We start from the raw sequence: 12,112 nt of genomic DNA on the forward strand, positions 1-12,112 counted from the left end.
GACAAAGTCTGTTACGTAGACTTTCACCAGGCTTTGTGCATGGTGCTTTTAATTGGATTTCTGCTTTTTGGACATAGATATAGTCTCCTAATAGAAGAGAGAAAGTGGAGACATAGACATCCTGCTGAGATATTGGTGTCATCATATTTGAGTTGGAAAAGGCTTAAGGCAGCATAGAGTCGTAACATTTTATGGGTGAGAATCCATGATGGTGTAACTTGGACAAGAACCTGGGTCTTCTGCCATCTTGTCCACAAGGGTGAGGAGACAACTGGGAAGGGGATGGCAGGGATCGTTGTTTCTTGAGTTCCATGGTCTTGCTACTTTTCATTGCTCAGCTGCCTTTAGTTTATGTTCATGAGACCTCTCATGGGAAGGTCACTCTATCCTGATAGATTGAGTTTCTTATCAGCAAAAACTCTGGACCCACTCATATTTCCCAGAGTTTTCTGCTGACCTGCTGACACTTTATATAAATGAGACCTAAGTAACTACTGAATATAAAATCCTTTTTGTTATCATTTGCCCTCGAGTTCCATAGGAATGGTGTGCTGTCTCAGGTTGTCTAAATCTAGATCTGAACAAAGATAGGGTGATAGGCTGTGCTGCTGGACCCTCCACAGTCGAATGGGATTTCCACCTTAGTTTTTAGAATCAGGCAGATGGGTTCATATCTTGCCTTTACTAGTTATTATCTTTGTGACTTGGGGGAGAAGCTGTACTTCTTTGTGTCCAATTTTCTTTATCTGTAAATAAGTTCAGTATTTATTTTAAGGTTTCTGTTCTAGAATTGAATGAGCTAATTCCCTCATTTATAACTAAAATAATGATCGTGTGGTTCTATGCTTATGCCTTGGTAGTTGATTACTAAGGGTCTTGGCAGTGAGAATGGGGGTGGGGGGCCCATGAATAACAGAGCTTATATTCCAGAATATGCTTGTAAAAGACTGGATGTGCAGTGGATATTTAGTAAATATCCACTCCTTTCCTAATCTGCATTGATTGTGTATATATCTTTATACTAATATATGGACAATTTTTATTGCAATTTAAATATCTTTGTAGTATTTACAATATGTAGCTATAAAAAATACGTGAAATAAATGATTTGACTTTTCTTTTCAATAAGCAAAACAAAATAAAATAGAAAAGAAAAAAGTTTTGAAGGAGTAGAAATAATTTTATTTCCGTGGAATCAATTCCGTATAATAGGTATTTTGGTTGTGTTGTTAAACAGCATATAAAATTGATAGGCTGTGACATACTGGAAATGAGGAAACAGTGGAGACATACTACCTCTAATGCAGTCATTTTGTTACCAAGTCCAAACTCGTTCTGCTTGCTGCATGACAGGCCAATAAATCGGGAGATGAGATGTTGGAGTAAGGAATAGTGACTTTATTTGAAAAGCTGGCAGACCCAGAAAATGGCATACTGATATCCAGGAGAACTCTCTACCCCAAGTCAGAATTCAGTCTCCTTTTATACTAAAAAGCGCTGGGGATGTGGTTGGTTGTTGCAAACTTCTTGCTGTACAAATTGTTTCTCCTTGAAATCCTTTGTACTTGCAGCTGTCCATGTCGGTCAAATTATGGTGCCCCCGTAAACCGTCCAAAATAAAACAAAGGTTATTCTCTATTTTGCAACTTGCCATCTCTACGTAAGTGTAGAAGAGCTAACATCCTTAAAGATCAGAGCCCGGACAATAGGCTATCCTGGATATTTCAAGCTAAAGGCAACTTTCTTTTACAAAAGGTGCAGAGATATCAAGTCTGAGCCTAGAAAACAGGGTACAGGTTTAAAAATAATTGAACACATCTAACATGGAGTCAAATTTGTTCTTTTGTATTGCAATCTCTTTTTCTACCTCATAAATAATTTTAGTAAGAAACATGAGCAAATTTTTTTTATTTTTGCTTCTTAATAACGGATGAGTGTGTCAAATACACCTTTGTGACAGGGATGCTCTGCATTCCTTGGTGTCACAGCAAACTCTTGTTGGGGGTGGCCGACCCTGCAACATGTCTGATTTCCTGTGACTGTTGGTGAGAGTGCCCCTAAACAGGGGCTCTCTTCAGGAACCAGCATATGTGCATTGACCTCTTCAGACCTCTTTTTCAGCTGCAGAAAAATTTTTCAGATACTGTGATGGAAAAATCACTCCAGCTGGGGATAATCAGGGAATACAGGAAGAGGAAAAGGGCTTGGAGTAGAGTAGAAGAGAAGGACAGAACGTCAGGGAGCCTGAGGGCTTGGCAGCGGGGCCTCGGGTAAGAGAGGAGCAGAGGTGGGGAGGGGCCTGGCTACGGAACCAGCTCCTGCAACTTTGCCCGCACCCAAGCCACACAGCTTTTAATTGGGCCCAAGACTCTCTCCTGTCTGGATGTCACCCTGGGCAGAAACTTGAGAATCGAAGGTAAGGGCAGCACTCACCTAGGGGGTCACTGAGGACTTTGGTCAAGTCCACAGTGCCTTTTCTAGTCATGTGCCTTCACCTGTTCTTTATCTCAGGATCTGAGAAGCAGGAGCAAGGAACTCAGGGAGAGATCCAGGAAGATATCTGACTGTGTTAAGAGACGACAGTCACAGCGACACGGGGAGCAAAGACACTTGCAGCAAAGTAAAATGATTTCACAACTATTGCATCAGAGCTGCAGGTGTGAGAGAGCGTAAGCCTGTCTCAGAGTGCAGGGGGCAAGAGGAAAGGAATGGTAACATTAAAACTGACAATTGAAATTTTGTTAAATAGCCTGCTACCCTTAATTTTATCACTTGAATGTATGCAGGTGTATTTCTATGAGCATTTATAGGTTCACACAACCCCACCAGCCACTCTTGCTCCCATCTGGGATGGGCTTTCTCAAGCACAGTGCCCCTCCTGCTTGGGTGGGTCATGCTGCGGGTCCTTGCCTGGGGCCGGACGGATACAGGACACTGAGTCTCCGAGGCATGGCCTGGGAGGCATGACAGGAAAATCTCTGCTCTTGGCTGAGGGCCTCCTTTTCCCCCTGCAGTGTGAGAATGCTGGTGACTCAGTTAGAAGCATGCATCCAAGCCGTCCTTCGGTGTCATCACCATCTAGAAACGGTGCCTGAATCTTCTGAATTTCTTCAGCATGTGGTTTACAATCACCTTCAATAAGTGAGTGTGTGTCCTCTTACAAGTGGGAGGAATTGCTGCCGTTTTCCTGGAACTTACTCACCACTAGTCCATCAGATTTTTCTGTGCTAGGATTCAGTATGGCCTGCTGAAAACTCTGCAGTCAGATCTTAACACCCTGATGAAGAGGATTATTTATTTTATTTCTTTATATGATAGTATTTTACTTTCAAAATTGAGAGTTTTCGATTCTTGGAGGAAATTTTTCGGGGGTTGGAGAAACAACTTTACTCTTACCTTCTTTGTGACCTGTTGCTATATGCCTCTCACCTGTCTTCTGTCACTTGTGAAGCGGTTCCATTTGTGACCCTGTCCGGGTTGTTCATGTTATAAAACATAAAGTCTGTAAAAGTACAGTCCCTTTTACTCTGAAGACATTCCACAAATACTACTTAAATCTGGGTGTTGTTGTAAGAAGACAGAATCATTAGAACATGTCCTTGCAGGTTGCTAGTGCAAAATCCCCAAATCAATAGTCTCGCTCAACAACTAAAATCTTTCTAATCTACCTTGGATTTGTATGGATAAGTGTAGCAGTTTCCTAAGAACTCAAGACCAGGTTTAGAACACAGGCTGGTGTAGCTCAGCAGGTCATCCCAAGATGATGCTCTGCCAGAGGGTGGGGCCGAGGGGAGACGGCGGGTCCTGCCCTCCCTGAGCTGACAGTTTGATTGCAAAGACCTTCACCAGGTGAAGAAATTGGAGTTTCTTCTAAGAACAGTGGGTTTGAAAAGTGTCCAAAAAGGTTGGGAGTGACACAATCCCATTTGTCTCAAGTAGGGGAGAGCGGCTGAGGGGCCACTTTGGAGACTCGTGAGTCCAGGTGGGCAGTGTTGGTGGCTTCCTCTTGAGCGGTGGGACGGTCAGTGGGTAAAAGCGAACAGACTGAAGGCATGTTTTGATGGTAAAAAGGAAAGGATGAATGCTGTCTGTGAAGGAAGGATGGAGTAAGGCCCAGGTTTCTGGGTGGATTAATGAGGTAAATGATGGTCCTGCTGTGCTCTGAGGAGAGAAAGCTGCAGCGGGAGCTCTGGGGGAAATCTGATGATTTCAGCTGTGGGTAAAGTGAAAGGCTGTTAGATGTGTGGTCTTGGAGCTCAGGTGAGAGCCCGTAGTGAGTCGGGGGGGGAGAGAGACTTTCAAATCTTTTTGTCTTGTGAACATACAAATAAGTATGAGTAATGACACACTTAACCCATCTATATTCTGGATTTAAAACCCAGTAACAATTTGCTATATTGACTGCAGGAGTTCTTAATTTTTTAATAGAAACAAAATAGTGGAGTTAGTGAACATCTTAGAGTTGATGTGTGTCATTGTATGTATTTTCATACTTCATCTGTTTATAAACATAATCTACAAAACGTTAACTTTCTTAGCATAAGAATTAAACAGAGACGTGACACACACTGTTTGGAGTTGAAGCTGATTTCTTCGGCAAATTATGTAGCCTCTCTGTCTTAGTTGCATCTTCTGTGACTGCCCCCGGCCCCCTCATCACAGCTGATTTCCTAGACTAGATGTTGGGAGGGAGGCTGCTGAAGGGAGTAAGAGGTGGCAACTGCTAGGGATACTGAAGAGAGAGAAAAAAACAGATTAAAGGCGAGAAACTGAGTACAAATACCCTCAAAAGAGAAAGAATCCTGCAGTGTTTTGAGCCACTTAGCGTAAGGGAAACAAAATCACGTGGATCCAAAGCTCTTGAGCATGAGAGTATTGTGGGTGGGAGGGTGTCATCAGAAAATTGTTGAGAAAAAGGCCTTTTGGTTTCCCATAACATTTCCAGTAAGGATGGTGCGCAGAAGCGAAAACCACCCGCTTCACAGTAGATGGTGCTGTTTTGTGCGAAAATGACCAAAGATTGGAGACCAGTCATCAGCGGTGCTGGCAAATGAAGAGGCTTCTGGATTGGGTGGGGCACCTACTGTGACTTCCAGGTGACCTGCTGGCTGGGGGCTGTGAGGCGGGCAGTAGGCTTTCAGGGTGACCCGGGCATAATCCCTGGCTCTGAGTCTGCTGGTCTGACTAGCAGACCTGGGCACCCCCAGTCCTAATGGGGCAGGTCGGGATGTGGCCTGGGACACCTGCCGTGCTGATGGCGAGAAGAGGGCTCCCCTGAAGGGGTGTCCCTGCAGAGAGTAGAAACGTCCTCCTGCAGGGGGGAAGAGCCTCTGAGCAGGAGGCCGGATGCACAGGCAAGACCAGCCTGAGCACGGAGGTTTCGGGGAGACGGAAGTCATACAGTGGCCCGAGCAGCCTTGTTTCTAAGAGACTGGAGGGAAAAGATGCTGAAAAGGCAGGCTAGGGACAGACCCTGTGGTGAGTCATGAGTGACAATAAAGGACTGTTCAGGCAGGCACGAGAGAACTCTGTGGGCGTCCCAGCTGGGGCGTCACGCTGGAGGGAGGAGCAGAGTTATAGACTTTGTCACTTATTATCTGTGTGACTTTGAGCAATATCACCCTACCTCTTTCTATATATATCTTCATCTCTAAAGATGACACAGTGACAAGCTCGTGTCATCAGAAGGCTTAGTTTAGCTCTGATCCTCTGTGTCCTGTCCTGTCAGTGCTGCCCTGCAAGGTTCTGCAGCGGCTGCTCTTACCCTGAGATGGGAGGGCATAGAAGGAAACTGTAGCACCCGAGGGCAAAAGGAGTTGCTTTAAAAACAGACATGCAGCCGCCTGCAGCAGCAGACCTACAGGCAGTTTGGCTGATGGTCGTGGAGATGTCTTTGGAGGCCTTAGCATCGTCTTAAGACTTGTTTTCCCTTGGGGACCGGAATTGTCTTTGCAGATTAATGTTGAAGATTTGGGCTTCTGGCAAAGCTGTTTTCAGAGATGGGTATATACGTAACACAACGTATAAAATAAAATGTTTTTATTTAATATGTGAGGCTTTGCAGCTGTTGGGAACAGCTCTGTTGGCCTGGTCTCCTCGGTGGACACTAGGGGTCAGCAGAGCGTGCGGGAGGGCAGGCAGCCAGCCCTGCTTCTGCGGGGGGGTTCTCCCCAGCAGGGCACTCTGCAGAGTTGACTCTTGTCTGAGTTTTGTTCCCAGATGGGCAAACAGCAAAATAATGAGTTCTGGTGGGATTGTATAATGACAGGAAGAAAGAGGGAGTCGTAGATTTTCCTGACTAATACACGCTTTTGATTCCTGATCCAGTGTGTCCCTTTACAGAATTGACGATTTGTGTCTATTCTGGGACTTGATTGAAATAAACATGCAGCCTAAAATTTAAGAGTTAGGTTTTATTTGTCGGGAGGACTCGAGCCAGGATGACCGCCTCTCAGATCACTCTGAGGGACTGCTCCCAAGAGTAGGGGAGAAGCTAGGATTACATAGGAGCTTTACAACAAAGACCAGGTAGTTGGAACAATAAAAGATTGCTTGTTATCTAAAGAAAGCCAGGTATCTCAAGTTCAAGTGTTTAGTGCTTATCCATGCATGGGATAAAGCAATCATTTGGGTCTTTGAATCCACACATTTGACAAGCACCTAGCTGTCTAGGGCCAGTATCCTGTTCTTTCTTATTTGAGTCCACTCAGAGGGCACCACTGTGAGTGGCTGAGAGGCTCGGCTGCAATCCTGTCCTCGCTGGGGGTGGCAGCACCCTCTGATGACTTGGTTTCAGCATTCTTTGTTTACAGACATGGTTGCAGTATTTTCATTCACACTGTAGTATTTTCATTCACTGTGCTCCCCCATGGTCCTAAATTCGACCAATATTTTGAGAGACATTTCATGACCAATTTTGTCCCACGGTGCTAGGATGGCTCATTCCTAGTTCAGGTGAAGAATCTTCGGAGCTGCCATTCAAGGTGTTTGGTTTTTTTTTCAGGCCCTGTTGCTACTGAAAGTTCTCTGGATCGCCTGTCTTACTAGTCTATTTTGATCCAGGAAATGTTTGCCCTTCGTTGCTCATTCCCATACCTAGAATCACACTATTAAATTTATTTTATGCAGGGTTCTAAGTTTAATCTATTTCTTCAAGATGCTTAGCCATCATCAATCTTGTGGGCCTAGTTACGCATTGGGAAATGTAAGAGACAACAATTTTATAAAATAGACAGGATATAAGTAATACAGCTAGTAACGTTAATAATGTCACGAGTAAGAATTTAGTACTCGAGAAGTTATATTTTGGGTTAAAATTTTGCTTGTGTTTCTGATTGAGTCTGAATGATCTTATGAGGAAGTTCATATTTATGATCAGGCTCAGGGAAGTTATTAATTGGCCAGGTGATGTCTCCCACCATGTAAGATGAACAGTGGCCTAAATAGAACTATAATTTCTTTTTAGAATAACGTTTCTCAGTGCTATCTAGTTAGAAACCTGGAGTAGGGAAACCCACCAAGGTAACACAGAAGTAATAGACATAGTTAATTTACCATAAACTTAACAATTGGTGTAGTTCATAATCAAAGGTTGGAGAAATTGTCAAAGTAATTAGTATACATGCCTGGTCCAATGTCTTGGGTTAGCTGTCTACCTCAGATGTCGTCTTCTCATCATGACATGGTAGCTTTTTCTCCAGTTGGGCATTGTTTTAAGGTGAGCAGTGCTCTATAAGCCATTGCACTGCAGGGAATGTTTCTTATAGGAAATGAATCTGAAAGTCCGTTTCCTTCAGCTTTGGTGTGTATGGTCTAGTTAAGCGTACCTGATAAAGGGTCCTTCCATTCAGGTTGGAGACAGTTCTTTAAGTCATGCCTGTTCCAGGATGTATAATCCCCTGGCTGTAGGTCATGGGGCATTGGAACTTTACCCAAAGTTAGATTACTGAGGTTCAGAAACAAAGCTAGGGTATCCTTTTAATAATTCAATTAAACTTTTCAGCAATTTCACATAACAGAAAGGAATGATCTGGGAAGTGTCTTACTAAATAAAGACTTCAATTATCAAAACTAGAATTTAATATCCACTAATATATAAACTTTTTTCTCTATAAAGTTACCCTCATTTTTCTCAAATATAGCCAAATAAAGATTTATTGTTTACAAGTTAATTCTGATTATTTGATCATATAGGCTTTTTTAAATTGGCTGTGTTGGAACATTAAATAAGGATTCTCAGGGTAGAATGTTAATAAGGTTTTCTAAGGCCAGGAAAGCCACGTCAAGGGCTTGACATGGATTTCTGCCGTACAGATTTAGGTAAATTATTTTCTCGTTAAAATCCTTAAAATTCATTGAGATTCCTATATCTGTTAGGAGATGATCTTCCTAATTTGTCTGATAGAGCCACTGGGGACCTAAGAGTTTTTAGTCTCTTGAGGGATCAGATAGAAAATATAACTGTTCCAAGGCTGCTTACATAGGTATAATTTATCAAATTGCTGTGAATCATAACTAGCTTAAGGAGAAGAGATTCTTTATGTCTGGGAAACAGGTTTAAAGCGAGTAGTATTTCAGACAAAATCAAAAATTATAACCATATTCATCAGTTTACTCAGTCCCATGTAACTAAGTCTTTTAATCAGAGTTTTCTTTAGACCTTTAAAATTTCTTCCCCAGTTTAGTTCAGTGGTATAGTTTGAAGTTTATTAGAAACCAGTAAATCTTCTTGAAGAGCAAGCATTTTGCAAAATCATCAGAAGAAAACAATTAACTGTCTATAAATGACAAAAGATTTAAAAGCATGGTAAAACACCATTACACTATAATTGGTAATGTAACCTGGTCACAATAACCAGAATTATGACTGGTAACATTTCAGATATACCAGAATTTTAGGGAGTCCATAAAATTTCTGTAATATCTATATTAATATTTTCTCATACAATATAACCTAGGAAGATTTATGATTCATTTGACAATACCATGTTATTTAACATGCCAAATGAAACTTTGTTGTTTAAAATCTCTCTTTGGGATGTTTCAGGGGCCCTCTGTAGCATCCCAAACTTAACTGGAGATTAAAAGAACTTTAATTAAAAATTGATATTTGGGGAGGTTTATGAAAGCTTTCAAACACTTGGTCAGATAAACATATAGATCACTGTAAAGTAGTACTTATTCATTAAAAAGATAATTCGTCAAAGGTAAAGGCAGAACAGATCAGTTAATTGGTATAAGAAGTTTTACAATTTGTTTCTGAGGGTGGATTATCATTTTAAGAAAATTTCGTCCTCTTAACAGCGAGAAAACCAATTCTATTCTTGTACCAGCTTACCTCTGAGATTCATTTACATTGACCAAGTTGATTCTAAACTTAGCCAATTTCGACCACGTACAAAACCCTTTCCTCAGGTTTCCTCTTCCACAAGCCTTCCACAGTTTTCTATATTCATATTAGTGTGTCCCTTATTTTCTCTTCCATTCAGAAGTAACCAGCTTCAGTACAATGTCACTATTTTTCATTAACAAAATATAATTCCATTCCTTGTAACTTCCCTTACAGATTTATCTTACTTTCCTAGGATAATGAGATCTTTCCCTTAATAATAGAGACTATTTCAGTGTGGCACCAACCATTTATTAATATTTCTAAACACCTTTAGTTTCTCTGTAAGAGGAAGTTAAATGTTATGTAATTCATATTTCAATCTTATTTTATCTGAAAATGGCAGAGCTATTTAATAAAATCCTATCGTTTAACTTAATTTAGCACAACTCTAGAATTTAAAGATACCAAAGATTTAGAGATTATCTTATGCATACATTTTAAAAATGTATTTGAAAGAATTTACCCAAAGTTCTCATCTCATTTGCATTAAATTTACTTAAAATTTTACCACACCATATTAATATTTTTTTTGACAAATCTACAATGAATGTAACAGGATCTTATTTGACTTTCATTAAACCTAGGTACAGTAAAGGTATTATACTTAATATTGATGACTTTAAAGATGTCTATATTAATTAGAACATACTTAAACAAAACTTAATATCAAATATTATCTTAATATTGAATATTTTCCAGTTCACGTGAACCTTAAGGTAAATTTGGTCAGTTTTTATTTTAAAAATACTTAAATTGTAACATCTTAGTTTTTACATCAATTAAGCAGAGCTCTTTGACTTTGTTTTTGTTATTTTTTTTTTAGCTATAGAAATATCTCACATATATAATGTGTACGCCGACTTATAAAGAGACAAAAGCTAGAGATCTCATACCTTCACTTTAAAACTTACCTATGAGATAGGGATAATAATAGTTGGAGTAAGCTGAATTTGCTTGCTCAGATCACTAAGGCTTACTATGTATGAAAGAGACATTAAAGATTTCTTGACAATGTATGAAGGACCCGTCAGAGTTCTCAGTTTTAAAATGCAAAAAATTTCTTTGGCCTAAAGTTTTATCTCGTTGAGCTAATTAGGCTCACCCCTAGGTCACTGCTGTATTTACATTTCTGATATGCAAGACAAAGACACACGCGTCCAGTTCTCCAGAGAACTGCTCTGTCACCCAGTCCCAATTGCATCTCCTTAATTTGCTTTTTTGTATCAGTGTGAAGAGCTGTAAACAAAGAATTCCATGTATTAAAACTTTAAAGTTTACTTTATCTTGTCTTCCAAAGCTTGCATAAGGCATTAAGTAAGTTCTCTTTCCCTTGTTATAAGTTAAACTCAGGGTAAAACTCTTATTATATTTTTTATTAGCCACTGAATACTAGTTTTAAGTTTTACGTTATATTGGACGGCTCATGTAACTCTATTGGTTTCCTTTACTTTGTACACTCAATATTTTCAGAGGGACAGACATGTGCCCAGCCTTATAATACCAAAAAGGTGAATCGGTTTTCCATTGAAACATATTTATCCCACAACATAATTAAGTAAAAGGTTTATATAAATCTGATTTAAATATACCAATTTTAGAAACTTTTACCTCAAATTTATTAAAACTTATACCTTTAATTTTAATATTTATTAGGTTTAATGAATAATTTTTATTTCTAGAAGGAGTGCCAGAAGCCTTTCTTTTGTTTGTTTTTGTGCATTGTATCTAATTTTATAGAAAACTCTCTGGGATCCCCAAGTTTGAGCCAAAGAGCTTACACCCTTCCCAATTTTTAATATGATTAATTGGTCTGTTGTCCCAATCATTGATGAAGTATCTCAGTATATAAATATATATATATATATATATATATATGTATATTTTAGCCCTATACATACATACATATTAAACTGTGGTAAATAAAACAGACTTGTTTGAACTTGAATGTTGGGGGGCAGTAGGTGATCTCTTTGGCCTTTTTTTTAACTTTACGTAGTGTAGTATCAAAATCATGCATCTAAATCCAAAATTGTCCATTTTATTTATCTCATTCAAAATAACAATATAAAAATAATTATCCATTTGGGATAAGCCCCTTACCTTTTTTTTTTATTATTAAGAAAAAATCAAAAGTTTTACAATCTATTTTCCAGTTATTCAACATAATTAACATTAATTGTTCAAAGTTTTTATTAGCATCCCTAAAACCATTGATGGGAAAGGAAAAACACAAATGTAGCTTTTCAAACCAGTTTTTTTTTTTTAACTAAGTTCTTAGGTTAACCATTAGATATATTTTTCTATCTTTAAACTTGATTTTAATAGGTACCAAGAAAACAGCTGTTTATATTGAGAGCTCTTTCAACTTTCACCAATTTAAAAGTTTTTCCAAATTAAAGGATCCATCATATGGCCATTAATTTATATATATATATATCTCTAAACCAAAAAGATGAAGAGGATTTTCCACATGAGGGTGGGGATATTGCCTAAATAAAATTCAAAAGTTTACTCTGCAAAAGCTAAAGGCCTTTGTTGTCCAGGCTGATGCATAAAAGGTTAAGATGGCAAAATGTCTGAAAAATGGTACAATCAAAGGATTGTTGAGAATCCCAATTTACTTGCATGGCCACCATATGTGCACAATACTTGTACCTTTTGCATGACAGAGTCCAAGATTTCCTTTAAAAAAAAGGAAACACATACATACATACATACACA

The 12,112-nt window shown here is 39.3% G+C and overlaps 1 protein-coding gene; it reads left to right on the forward strand.

Annotated features, from left to right (window-relative positions):
* The window catches only part of LOC140693127 (trafficking protein particle complex subunit 9-like), a 1,110,112-nt gene that overhangs the window by 81,921 nt on the left and 1,016,079 nt on the right, over nt 1-12,112 (forward strand).

The sequence above is a fragment of the Vicugna pacos genome, unplaced genomic scaffold (genome assembly GCF_048564905.1).
Source record: "Vicugna pacos unplaced genomic scaffold, VicPac4 scaffold_19, whole genome shotgun sequence".
Classification (NCBI taxonomy): domain Eukaryota; kingdom Metazoa; phylum Chordata; class Mammalia; order Artiodactyla; family Camelidae; genus Vicugna; species Vicugna pacos.